Here is a 13,845-nt window from a genome sequence, read left to right as displayed (position 1 = left end):
TTTCTTCTATATGTGGGGAATTTGCGGAAATAGAGAAATTTTCTTCCCGAACTTGGGGAATTTCATTTATTTTGTTGGGAGTTTGGACAATAGGCATTGGCAACGCCGCATATAGTATAGATAGAGCCGCGCATCACGGTCTCCGAAGGTCTCCAAGGTTCCAACGCAGCGATGATGTCATCTATAACCTGACGTGACTACATTATGTAGATATAATTTGTCGGAATGCCACCAAAATGAAAAGTTCCAAGCAAGCATTTTATAGTTTACGCTTTCAAACTGAACAATGATAAATTCTTATGGAAACTTCACCTACGTGAATTCCTTAAGTCCTTATTACTTATCGCTGATAATTTCTAATGGAGGACCATTTCTTGACGGCCTCCGTGGCGCAGTATCCTCCGTATGCGCGGTGGATTTATAAAACGGAGGTCCTGGCTGGGCCGATTGAGATTTTCTTAATTGGTCCAGGTCTGGCTGGTAGGAGGCTTCGGCTGTGGCTAGTTACCACCCTACCGACAAAGACGTGCCGCCAAGCGATTTAGCGTTCCGGTACGATGCCGTGTAGAAACCGAAAGGAATGTCGATTTATATCCTCCTCCTAGCAAGTTAGCCCGCTTCCATCTTAGATTGCATCATCACTTAACATCAGGTGAGATTGTAATCAAGGGCTAACTTGTAGAGTATATAAAAAAAAACCACTGGCGGGTTTTAAATTACCAATACTAGTTCTAAACTATATTGATAAAACACTCTTCCAAAGTTTCCCTCTGCATCTGTCAATCTAAACGCAATACACTCAAAAACTAACAACCTATCCACCGAGAAATAATCTCTCTTAGGATCAATGGAATGCTGCGTGATTCATTATGAATACTGCACCAACTTTTTACTATAGTTGGTACTATGAGAAGGGAAACTGCCTTTAGTTTAATTTTTCATCCTATCCTTTCATTTTCCTTCCTATAAACTTTTTGTTATGCTTCAGTTTATTCTTAATCTTTAGATACGTATAATTACAACAATGTAGCTATTTTGTCTTGTTTTGTCAAGCGTATCGCCGTTTATGTAGATTAAACAACTGTGTAGGTATGTATAGCTATGTACTCATTCGTCTGCGAGTATGGAAAATGACCTTCATCGCCTCTATACACATGCCCAACATTTGAAGGCCACAATAGCGTCACATTTTTGTATATTATCGTCTGATACGATCGTTTAAAAACGTATCAGTATTACCATTAATTTGAAAGTGCAATTAGATTAAATAGTAAATAATTAAATAGTAAATAATTTACCTTGCAGCAGAACATAGGACATGGTCACTTTTTTTCACGGAAAAATCCATGGTTCCTACGCGCCGCAGTCGCGACCGTACGCTAGTCTCATAAATATACGAGTAGATAACTAGCCGGCACCAGCGTAGTTCTTGTTCGTATGGAGATAAAATAGCATAATGTGACTAAATTGGTTCAGTATACCCAGAGATTCAACACCATCAGAAATCGTGCATCCACTGCTAGACATAGGCCTCTTTTAAATAGCGCCAGCTCGCTAACCAAGACGCGGTCTCCACTCAAGGATCTTACGACTCCAACGACCATCGGTGACAGACATGACCAGCCCACTGCCACTTCAATGTATTAGACCTGAGAGCTATGTTGGTTACTTTCGTTCTTTGCCGAATCATTTCGTTCCGGATTTTATCCCTCAAAGAGATTCTCTTTCAAGTCTTCCAGACTTGGACTTTGTGGAGCCTCGTACCCCGTAGCCTTGCCGTCAGTTTCCATGTTTCAGCATAAGTTATGACAGGTATAACGCACTGGTCAAATACTGTTTTTAAAAATTGTGGTATAGACGACGAGAAGACTCGGCAAAGTTTACCAAATGCTGCCCACCCTAACTGTATTCTCCGATCGATCTCCTTCTCGAAGCTGTTTCTACCCAAATGGAAAAATTGCGCGAGGTAAACATATTCACAAACCGCTTCGGGGGAAGATCTACGAGTATCACTAGTAATAAACTCGGAGCAGCTAGATCATTTAACATGACCTTGGTATTGTCCAGGTTCATCCGGAGACCAACTCTTTGAGAGTCAGCATGTTTTGAAGTTCCTGCAGCGAACTTGCGATGATGACAATATCATCGGCATAGCGAAGGTGCGAAAAAGGAATGCCCATCCCCGGCCTTGGCCTACCCTATACCTAGGTTCCCTGGGCCGATATTGTATGGTATGCTCGCCATTTACGTTGATGCCATGTTCTTCCCGTTCTAGCATTTTAAAGACATCTTCCAAAGCATTCGAAAACAGTTTTGGAGATAATACATGCTTCTGCCTAACTCCACGATGTAATCAGATCTTGAAGACGCACCTTGTACTTGAACTGACATAAACGCAGCGCTATAAAGGCATTTTAACACTTAAATGTATCGCCAATCAACTTGGGGTCTCTGTGTCTGCAGGGACTCCATAACAGTCCAGTCCCTGTAGCAAAGTGGCACGTCCATTCTCTTTCTACGATCGCTAACGCTTCGAAAACTAGAAAAATGTATGGGAATGACATTTGCTATCGACAGGTCACGTGATCAAGATCTGTCATTAGCAATTTTTTAGTTTTCGAAGCGTTTGCGATCGTAGAAAGAGAATCGACGTGCCACTTGGCTACAAGGGCAGGTTTCAATGGTGTCAAAAGCTTTCTCATAGTTCACGAATGATGAACAGAGGCCGATTGTACTCTAGAGACTTTTGTTTAACCTGCCTAAATATGTGCATGTGGTCTATTGTACCCAGAGATTACCCCCTACAATACCACAAACCTTGCCTCTTTATAATAATTATTAATATAGACTACTGTGTAATGTGAATACTCGCAGTTCGGACTACATGCTATAACTAAGACTATACCTACTATGATTTTTGTCTGTGACGTAAAAGTATGATTATTTTTATACTATTCGGATTCTAACTGGTGACAAAAATAAGATATCTTTACACACTCTCAGCCTCAGGATCGCGACCTTGAGTCTGGATGCAGTGTACCTCAATAAATATATCTTTTTAACCGACTTCCAAAAAGGAGGAGTAATTTTAATTGAATTCTCTCAATAAGTTCAAAGTTAAACGCAAGCTTATAAAAAGTCTCTAATTATAGTGATAAGGGTTATTTAGACAATAAAAAACCTTGGTATTGAATTGCACTACACCATTGTGTACCTACTTAGTTCTAGATAAATTTGTAAAATGGTGATAAACAAAAAATAAACCCTGTTAAAAAAGACATGCTTATTTTTTAATTGGTAGGTTCCACACACAACACCTCACCCACGTTTAGTCCACTCACCTTATGAGCAGGTACCATTTTAAGTAGATGCACACCAAATACATCCTACAAAAGGCCTACGTCCAGCAATGGACGTCTATAGCTGATGCGATGATGATCTATTAAAGCAGATGCATCCACATACTCACCTACTCAAAGAATATTTCCTTCTTCACGCGTGGTGACAAAGAAATTATTGATCATTTGAATTTCTAGGAATTACTAACCGTAACCCCGAATACATTGGAAAAGCGCCAGGGTTTTTGAACTTCTTATCTCATCTCAGTTTCACGTCTAGGTATTTGCTATTGCATATGTATTATTTTTGGAACACATTTTCTAAAAAAACCCGTACAATTGCGAGTACTTCATTATAAATACGATCGATCGTTCAGCGAATGGCGCAGTCTTCGTAGAGCTTTTCCCAAAATTCAGCTTCAAACACAATAATACCCCACACTATGAAATAAACAAGTAAAAAAATTCATCCCCACTTTACATGTAGGGGAGACCGTAAAAATATTTTTCAAGATCTTATTGAACGACTTTTTTCACATTTTTGACTAAAATACCGTATTTTATTTAGTCATTTAAATACTTCTTTATCATTATTTACCTACTTGCATTTTTTAAATGCAAACGACCATGTCAGTAATGTTTATATAACAAAGTGGAAGTAAAAAAGTAGGTATTATTTACTTCCAATGGTAATTTATGCCAAATAAAACAACATTGGACGGGTTTTTGTTGATTTCAAATAATTTCAATATTCATGGTAATCCTACGAGGATCCTGCCCACATGCCTGCAGCGCTAACTGCTTTACATTCGATAAAACAGATCGTGTGTGTGTGTGGTCGCAAACGGCATGATGATGATGATTTGGCACGATGTCAAGCGGTTAAAGCTGCAAGCATGTGAGCTTTCTTGGTCATCAGTGGCTGACATAATGTGTATTTTTGTTTTTGTCAAAACAGTAGGATATTTCAAATGCTCCGTCGGAACTCGGTCATCGTGGATCCCTTTTTTCCCGATTGCATAAGTATTTCCTGACGTTTTGGCCGGCCTCAGATGATATAAGTCTAGACAGTACCTATAGGAAACCGAAACTCGTCTCAGTCTGAGACGCTAAGACATAATTATGTTTTTGAGGATATCGCGAAAAGACCGACGCGGCCGAGGACATTTTTAAAAATATGCTTAGATACGCTTACCTACTCGTACCTTATTCTAGTCTTATTGATATTGCTAGACAGCTTATAACAGGTTAACTATAAGTATAAATAATCTTAATTAAAATTATTGTTGTTGTTATTTTAACCCTAAATGTAAAAGTTCAATTACCATTAAATTGTTGCATGTTTACGTGTAATTATTAATCAAGTTGTTATGATTATAGATGACGAAATGGTCCTAGATCTCGAACAGTGACGTTCTAGATACAAATGATTCATTTTCAGTTGACAAAAGGTCAGGGATTAATAGCGGATTCACATTCAGCTATTGAATCATCTATTGAATAGGAACTGTTGTTTCATTTTACATGTCTTTTGACTTGCCTCATAAACTTAAAATCTGAATGCTGATAATAATACAGATTTCATTGAAGTGAAATTGCTAGATACTACTTAGTGAAACTAGTATTGCGCTATCTTTTATCCCCTTTTTTATCCATAAGGTCTAGTTCGGACTACTTTAGTATTTTATGGCGATTTTTGGGCGATAAATCCAAAAATTGTTCGTACTCGACTAAAATACTAAAGTAGTACGACGGCCTATAAGTGAACATGGCTTAAAGTATTTACAAAGATAAGAAAGAATATTTGGACTATTGTCATACCCACAGTTTTTCTGACTAATTGGAGTAGGAATGTTGGTCATATTTAAAAGATATGCGGAATATTCTTTTGAAAAAATGCGGGGTCCAATCCAGTATTGCCAGACGTACCGATTTTGGCGGGACGTTCAGATTTTTAGCTCAAAATTGAATGTCCCGCGCGGGACAGGCTCAGTCCCGCTTTTTGGAAATAACTCGACTGTACCTGCAGAGTACCATACTGAGAAAACGCGGGAGGCATACTCATTTCTCATTATTCATTGAATTTTGAAAAACATTGTTTGAATCACCGTTAATATTTTTCTAATGAATGAAACTTCTTTGATTTTATTTTGTTTTTTTTTTGTTTAAAATTAATGACGTAAGGAGGGATTTCATGATGTCATATGCTTTATAAATTATGGCATCTTTCTGTACCTATTGAGATGACGACATTGCCTATTATACCTACTCATCTGTGATATTTATATGTTAAATGTACGTAATACATAGATAATACACTTACCTAATAAGTAGGTAATTATAGGTAGGTAACACTTGTACTTAGGTACCTATATATATATGTTTCTGTGACACTACTACATAATATCATAACCATAACTGCAGATGCGTCTACTGCCACCTAGTTTAAGAACTAAAACTAAATTTTTGAAGAACTAGCGCCATCTATGTTATGCCTTATACACTACGTAATTAAAATTATCATCCAATGAAACACAACTGTAAGTGCGTCAACTATTACACAGATGGTGATGTTAAATATTTCTTCTTGGTCTGATTATAAATTTTTTTAATGACGTTGGCACGTTGGTTTGTACAGGTATGTAGGTAATTTTTTCTATGCTTATTTAAGAAGGTTACTTACCACATATTAAAATATAGGTATTGATTGCACTCAATAGAGAAATCACAGTGTCGTACCCGTTCCAAATACAAAATTCATTTCAAAATACAAACGAATACATTCTCGAGTCAGTACGACACGAAGCGTCGCATCAGTAATTTTCAATATAATTCATGAAAAATAGCGTCTTATGTTTTTAAATATTTTTAAAACTGTTCACAAAAATTAAAAAGAATAAGATGGAGTATTTTATATTTTTATAGGTTATTATTAGTTTAAGATAACAATTTACGTAAATATTGTTAGTGTTAAATCTTGAAATATAAATTATGAAAAAAAGTTTGTAGGTATTTATATGCGGATGCAAAGGAAACGCGTGAAGTTTGTTTTTTTATGGGTTTCACCGGCCTCACCGCGCTGCTTGAAATACTCATTCTGTATCATCCTTTATTCTGTGGCGTAAGTTGAAAATTACAGCCGAAACGATATGCCTCAGCCGTAGGCAAGGATTACGACGTTATACTTATTTGCAACAAAACACACTTTGAACACTCTTTCTGAAAATGAATTTGCATCTTTGTTTGTTTTCCATAATTTATGATGAAATTTTGATACGCTTGTAAGTATCTATCGGTCGATTTTTCGGGCTTTTTTACGTTACCTTTGGGACTTCTAGCGATGTCGAACTAATAAATTCATCACTATTTGTTATGTTAAAATTAAAACAATACTTACAGCGCGCGGAATATTTTTTACTTTTTAACAAATAGCAAAGTGCGCGCACTAGCGTTTTAGGCATATGCTTCAAAAACAGCCAGTATTACTTAAAAAGTAAATTAATACTCTTATTTTTGTGTTTTTGTTACAGATACATTTGTTGAGCTTGTCATTTATTGTCGAAATTATTAAAATTGAATTAATAAATGTTTATTTATTATATTTTATCTCACAAAGCAAATTTTATTCATAAAATGTTGAGCACTTTTTTGACATAAAAACCTTACGATTAAAAAGTACCGTTCGTTTTTAGACAAATGATAAACCGTGTTTCTAAACCAAAATTACATTACATTACGGCACAAGTGCGTAATGAGATTACGATATTGAAATTGGTGAAATAAGAGACACTTTACGAGCAAATGTGTTTTATAGTGCATTATGTACTTTTACACTATCGCTTACTTCTAGGTAGGCATAATATTTAAATAGACAAAGGCAACAACAGTAACTTATGAGACAAATTACATTAATAATAAAGAACATGTCATGCATAACGCGAAATTTCAGATTAGATCAATAAAAAGCTACCATATCCTACCATCTGCTTACCCCGATAGAAAAACTAGGGTAGTGCAGCTGGCGACGCACGCGCACCGCACAATGGACGATCAATGAACCCAACCCCCACCCTTGGGTTGACTAGGGTGACAAACTTACCAAAACACCATTGGGAAGTGTCCAATTAAAGTTTCAAGATCAGTATTAGCTTAATGAATTGCCCACTACAGGGACCTCTTTATTCGAGAGGAGTTTTGGAGCATAGGCCTACCGTACTGATCCGTAGACGATTGTAGAGCTTATATCAGAAGTTAATTTTAAGAGTGTGCAATATGTAATTTGGTGGTTACAAATGGTTCTGGATCTCAGATTCTGGAAAAGTTAGGAGCCTGATATTTGGGTAAATGATATTTAAAAGTGTTAGCTTCGTTATGACTATACAAAATACACAATCTGTAAAACTCGATAGTTTATTTTTTTGAAAAATACATGTTTTGCTCCCATTTTGCTTTTAATCTCAGGAAACACAAACTTATTTTCTTAAATTTTTATTTTGTATAGAAAATTAGGTATACATATATCATGAACAGGGCCATTTTGTTTTTCGTTATGTTGTTTAATTTACTTGCAATTAGGTAAAAATGGTTTTGGCGCTCACGTCATAAATTTGCGTCGCGCGTCAATCGCTCCGTGCTTTTCACTCACGTGAAAGTTATAATTCGGCGTCTCGCTTGCGCTTCGAATTTTATCCATATCGTACCGACGTGCTGCGCGCTCTTAATGCTCAAGACCGATCAAGCGTGTAACATCGATAACTTCCGAAATCCGGGATAGTCCTACTGAGAATGTCTTAATTTATTAAAACGTTTTATTTATTACAATACCTAAACCTACTGATTTGACCTGAGTGCCTGAACAAATTTTCAAATTCAGAGTCTCTTGATTCGTGGCCACATTGGCTAACCCAATGATGAGTCTATGTGGCACTTGAACTATTTTATACTATGTTTTATGTGTAAAATTTATTTAAACTGCCTCGATAATGTAGTCAAATTTAAAAAATTATAATCTAAAAAGCTTGACGGTTATGGAAAATGTACATAAAACACGAGAGTTCTTGAGGGCGACCCTCGCTTTTTATCATACTCACGTATTACTATCGTCTACGATGTATTTATTGGGCAGATTTTTAAAATCCTAATAACGTGGAATATGTTATTGGCTACTGAAGTTTAAATGTAGGTAGGTACAAAAGAAAATTATTCAAATAACATAACCTACCATTGCAGACGTTAATAAGCAGCAAAAATGGCTTCTAAAGGTGGACCTACGAAGGGATATTATTTATTATGTATATTATATTTTTCACTTTTCGGGTCAAACCGTAAAACCAAGCCAATATGGTTACCCTACTAACGTACCTAACGTGCTTTTCACCGAAAAGGTTCATTGAATCTTTAAAAGGGAAGGTTACACAAGAGATAGTAGAACAGCTGATCCATTCGAAATTTTACAAAAAAAAGTAAAGCATTTTTTATTCGAAACAGATAGTTCGACGATGTAGAATAACGCGTAGATAACTTAGACTCATGCTGGGCTATTCGCTAACGTACGGGCCTACTATGTACCTACATGTAAGTTAGCGATTTTTTTTATTCCTTATTATTTCACCAAGATTAATAGAGTACATGAATGCAATACTAAACACGAAGATTTTATAGGCAATTTTGATGCCTGAAAAATCGAGTCACTTTATAATCTAGTTCCTCCATCCCCATTCAATCATAAACCACAGAACAGCGAGACGTCGTGAAAGATGGCATTCTTAGATACGTTGTCGACGTCTAGTCAAGCCGCGCGAAACGTTTTGCGTCAAAGATTCTAATTAGAACTGCTAAGATGTAGAATACCCTTCCGGCGCCTGTGTTGACACCTACAATTTGTGCACCTTCAAGGCAAGAGAGAATAGGCAACTTCTATACAAGCGTACTTCATCTTAGACCTCATCAATGCTTTTCATCAGGCACGATTGTAGTGAAGCGCAAGCCTATCCAACTTAAAAAAAATGTGGAAAATGAAAATATCCCATATTTTCAATATTTTCTTTAAACAAACTGGTAACTGTAGGGTTTGGGTCATGTTTTACCAAAAGATCAGCCTCCATCCATCCAACGGTAACGCGGAAATGCAGCTAGTATTCTTGCCACTACTTTGCTCATGTGGAATGGTGGGTAAGTTAGCGTAAGTTTCTTATTGTATTCTCAATTGCGCAAAGGACCTGTTTTCATATATCCAACGCGGAAATGCAGCTAGTATATTTGCCATTATCCCACTTTGCTTTTAAATAAAGAAAAAGTTAGTAAGGCTTTAAAAAAAAGGTGGAGGTTCTAAGTTAGACTATATCACAGATTAAAGAATAAAAGGCAGATAGGGTATTTTCAAGGAGACGCGTGACGTTTGTTTTTTTATGTTTCTCCGGCTTCACCACGCTGCTTATAAAGACTCATTCTGGGTCATCTTTATTCTGTTGACAATATGTACTTCTTCGTCAATAATTGTGGATCGATTTATAAATTGTCGGTTTCGTAATGGATGATTATAGATAGAAGAAGTTTAGGCAGTAAACATGCATCCGTTCTCTTTACGACATTTTCATTTGATTCATCCGTCTGAATCGAAATATATGCAACTTGTGGGAGGAGTAGACGCAACCGGTGACTCATCGCTGACGGGATGTTGTTTGTGAGGTTCGTCGAATTGTACTACTGGTGTAAACTCAATCAAGAATAGAATAGAACAGTAATGTAACTATAACTTCACCAAGCTAACTAGGCACCTGAGAATATTACTTTACTTAATTAGTAGATTTGGTAATAGTACATTATGATATGAGTGCAGTAAGTTGAAAATTAGGCGATTCGATATTGCAAATAGAGCCGTAGGCGAGAGCTACAGTAAGGCAGAGGCTGTTATTATCAAAGCGCACGTATGTCATGCGACATTTTATAACACATTTGCGAGGAAACACACTTTGAACACTCATTCTAAAAATGAATTTGCATCTTTGCCTGTTTTACATAATATGATGACATTTTGATGTGCTTGTCATTTTGCACAGATAGCGAAGTGTTTTTTTTAGGCAAATGCACCAAAAATAGCCAGTATTACTAGTATAATAATAAAGTATAGTAATATTTTTGAGTTTCTGTTACAGATAATACAGGTTGTCATTTATTGTCAAAATTATTAAAATGAAAGAATTTAATGTTTTTCTATTATATTATTTCTCACAAAGTAAATTTTATTCATAACATGTTAAGCACTTTTCTGTTACAGTTCGTTTTTAGACGGATGGTGAACGTTTTAAATTACATTACAGCACATGTGCGTTTTACTTTACACTACGGCACATGTGCGTAATGAGATACATTACGTGAAATTTGTGAAATAAGAAATACTTTACGAGCAAATGTGTTATAATAAATACTACCGTTTTTTTTTTTAATTATTTTTATTTTGTGACGTAATACTCAGGTGCCTAGTTAGCTTGGTGGGGTTATAGCTTGTATGACTGTGGAACATTGGATTAACACAGAATATGCCACATACTCACATAGGCTTAATAATGAGTTAACATGTGGCTTCGGATTACGAATTCCTGGCTTCGAGTCCTTGACCTGGGTCTAGCTATGAAATCTAGATTTTCTTTTGAGAAGCTTTCTGTACAAATTCGTATCTTGGAGTGGGGTGCTTGTGCTGTTAGACCCCCTTGCATCGGCGGTCGGAGACTACTAATAATGTTTATGATACACGGTTAAAACTCAGGTCATACAACGTCGGAGTATGTCCGACCAGTTTATCACACACTAAACTTACAACTTCACAGTATAAAAAAAAACCTTCCAATTCAATATCTCTTCAGGCTCTCGTTCTACTACGAAATACACTTATTAGTATTATTTCTCAATTATTATTGTAACCCCACAGTAGACATCTCAATACATGGATATAAATAGGCCGCGAATAATCGATAAATATAAATAACATGAACATAGACTACGACATACATTCTAATCACATTCTACATTGGATAACTATGATAAAGCTTTGACGTTATCTTCCTAGGCACCTACGTCTGCTCAAATCCTTAAAAAAAAACTTTACGATCTCTAGATAAGAACGCATTCCTATATATAGCTATACCTATGGCGGATGTTTACCATGGCGTCAGTAAATATTGGTTACCGAGCCGTGATGTTGATGACTTGGGACCAGCATAACCTCAAGGTTCACAGACACAAGGACGTAGGTTCAAACAAGAGCTACTATTGGACGTTTTTAGGATTAAATACCTCAAAAAGATAAAGCACGGAACCCTTATTTTGTTGTCCGTATATTAAACATAGACAGTTGCTAAATGTTACAAATGTTAAAAAGGTATTTGAAAAAAATTTTAATAAAAAAATTCAACCGACTTCCAACTTAAAAATTAGCCCAAACTAAAAAGCAAAAAATAACATCTTACCTATGTGCTACCTTCTGATCAGTTTGAAGGCGGTGCCAAGCCAGTGATGTTTTAATTTTAGCCGTTTAAATTACAAAATTTCTGTGGTTCTTTCAGAAACGGCTTTAATTAAAACATGACACTGGATTGGCACCGCCTTCAAACTGATCAGAAGGTAGCACATAGGTAAGATGTTATTTTTTGCTTTTTAGTTTGGGCTAATTTTTAAGTTGGAAGTCGGTTGAATTTTTTTATTAAAATTTTTATTTTTTAATTTTTAGTGTTAGCACACCTACTGAGTGTACCAAAACTGATACTAATAACCTTCGAGAAGTTCTCTTCATTGTCCTTCACAACAAGTCACAACCCATCTAGGTGGAAAGTTCTCAGCAATACAAATTCATAAAGTCCCAACAAAGGTAGCTACTGTGAACCGTCGAGGAGTTACCTTAACTCTCCTTCATCTTCGTCACCAGACCTATAATACAGTCACAACCCATCTAGGTGGAAAGTTCTCATCAATACAAATTTATCAAGTCCAAACACAAGGTAGCTACTGGGAACCGTTGAAGACTTCTCTTAACTGTCCTTCGTCTTCATCATCAGACCCTCAATACGGTCACAACCCATCTAGGTGGAAAGTTCTCATCAATACAAATAAATCTAGCCCAAACAAAAGGTACCTGCTGTAAATCGTTGACGAGTTCCATCGTCTGTGTATCGGCTCCATCATCAGACCAACTCCAGACCTTCATAAAATTGTAGTGGTTTAAAATACCTTATGGAAACACTTACAAACGCACTAGCCGTCTCTACGATTTTCGAAAGTTCCCCTCGATTTCTCCAGGATGCCATCATCAGATCCTGACATGAAAAAAATGGGACCACCCTGGAATCAAACCCTTCAAAACAAAAAAAGAATTTTCAAAATCGGTCCACAAATGACGGAATTATCGCTGGACATACATAAAAAAAAAAAAAAAAAAAAAAAAACATACATACAGCCGAACGTAGAACCTCCTCCTTTTTGGAAGTCGGTTAAAAAGAATAGTCAAGGTCAATCCCAATTGCGAAAACTGTGTTCGCTCGACGATTCCGGATTCACACCATATTATGTCGATGCAAAAGTCTACAACTTTGTAGCAAGGTCCTGTAATCTTTGCAACCTTTCAGTAAATCAGGCAAGTCTAAGTCAAATTGGTTAAAAAGTTTAACATAAGCAGACACCGAAGAATTACTCAATGCAAATATGAAATAAACTAAAATAATTATGTACACCTATCTAACGTTTCTGCTTACTGTTTTACTTTACTTTTCTTCTTTGTAATGTATTTTAAAGTCCTAGTCCAACGGAAAACATAAGAAAATCCTACCTGGTCTTCACGATACAGATCAATCTAGTGTGGAGACCACAGACAATCAAATACTTGGTTTTTGTATCTATTTTTGGTTTTTGTATCTATTTTTCATCATTAATTTTCAATATTATACAAGAAAAATGGCATCTGATGTTTTCATTAAATATTTTAAAATTTCACTGTTCACAAAAACTAAAGAATTACGATGGAGTATTTTTTATTGGTAATTAAATTATTATATATTTTTTTTTTATTGAGAAAGAATACAATAAGGAACTTAAGCTAACTTATCCTAATAACTATACAAATCATGCCCACGTGGAATGGTGGCAAGAATACTGGCTGCATTTCCGCGCTGGACAGCCAGGCTGATCCTTTGCGCAAAAAATGAGCCAGCTCTTCTGTCACCAGTCGAGGCAACAAGCCGCGGTGAAATAGTACGGAAAATATAGTAGTATTATTATATTAGGTAATTTAGTAATTGTCGTTAGTGTTAAATTTTGAAATACAAATTAAGAAAAAGTTTGTATATACCTATGCGGATGTCAAGGAGACACGCGTGACGTTTTTATTTTTGGGTTTTACCGGCCTCACCACGCTGCTTGTAAAGATTCATTCTGGATCATTCTTTATTCGGTGTGGTAGATATAACAATAGCTAAACCTACGTGAAGAAAATGTAAGGAATAAATGTACCTACTACCTA

Source organism: Bicyclus anynana, chromosome 1, assembly GCF_947172395.1.
Source record: "Bicyclus anynana chromosome 1, ilBicAnyn1.1, whole genome shotgun sequence".
Classification (NCBI taxonomy): Eukaryota; Metazoa; Arthropoda; class Insecta; order Lepidoptera; family Nymphalidae; genus Bicyclus; species Bicyclus anynana.
The sequence above is the reverse complement of the archived record's forward strand: the minus strand, read 5'-3'. Positions refer to the sequence as shown.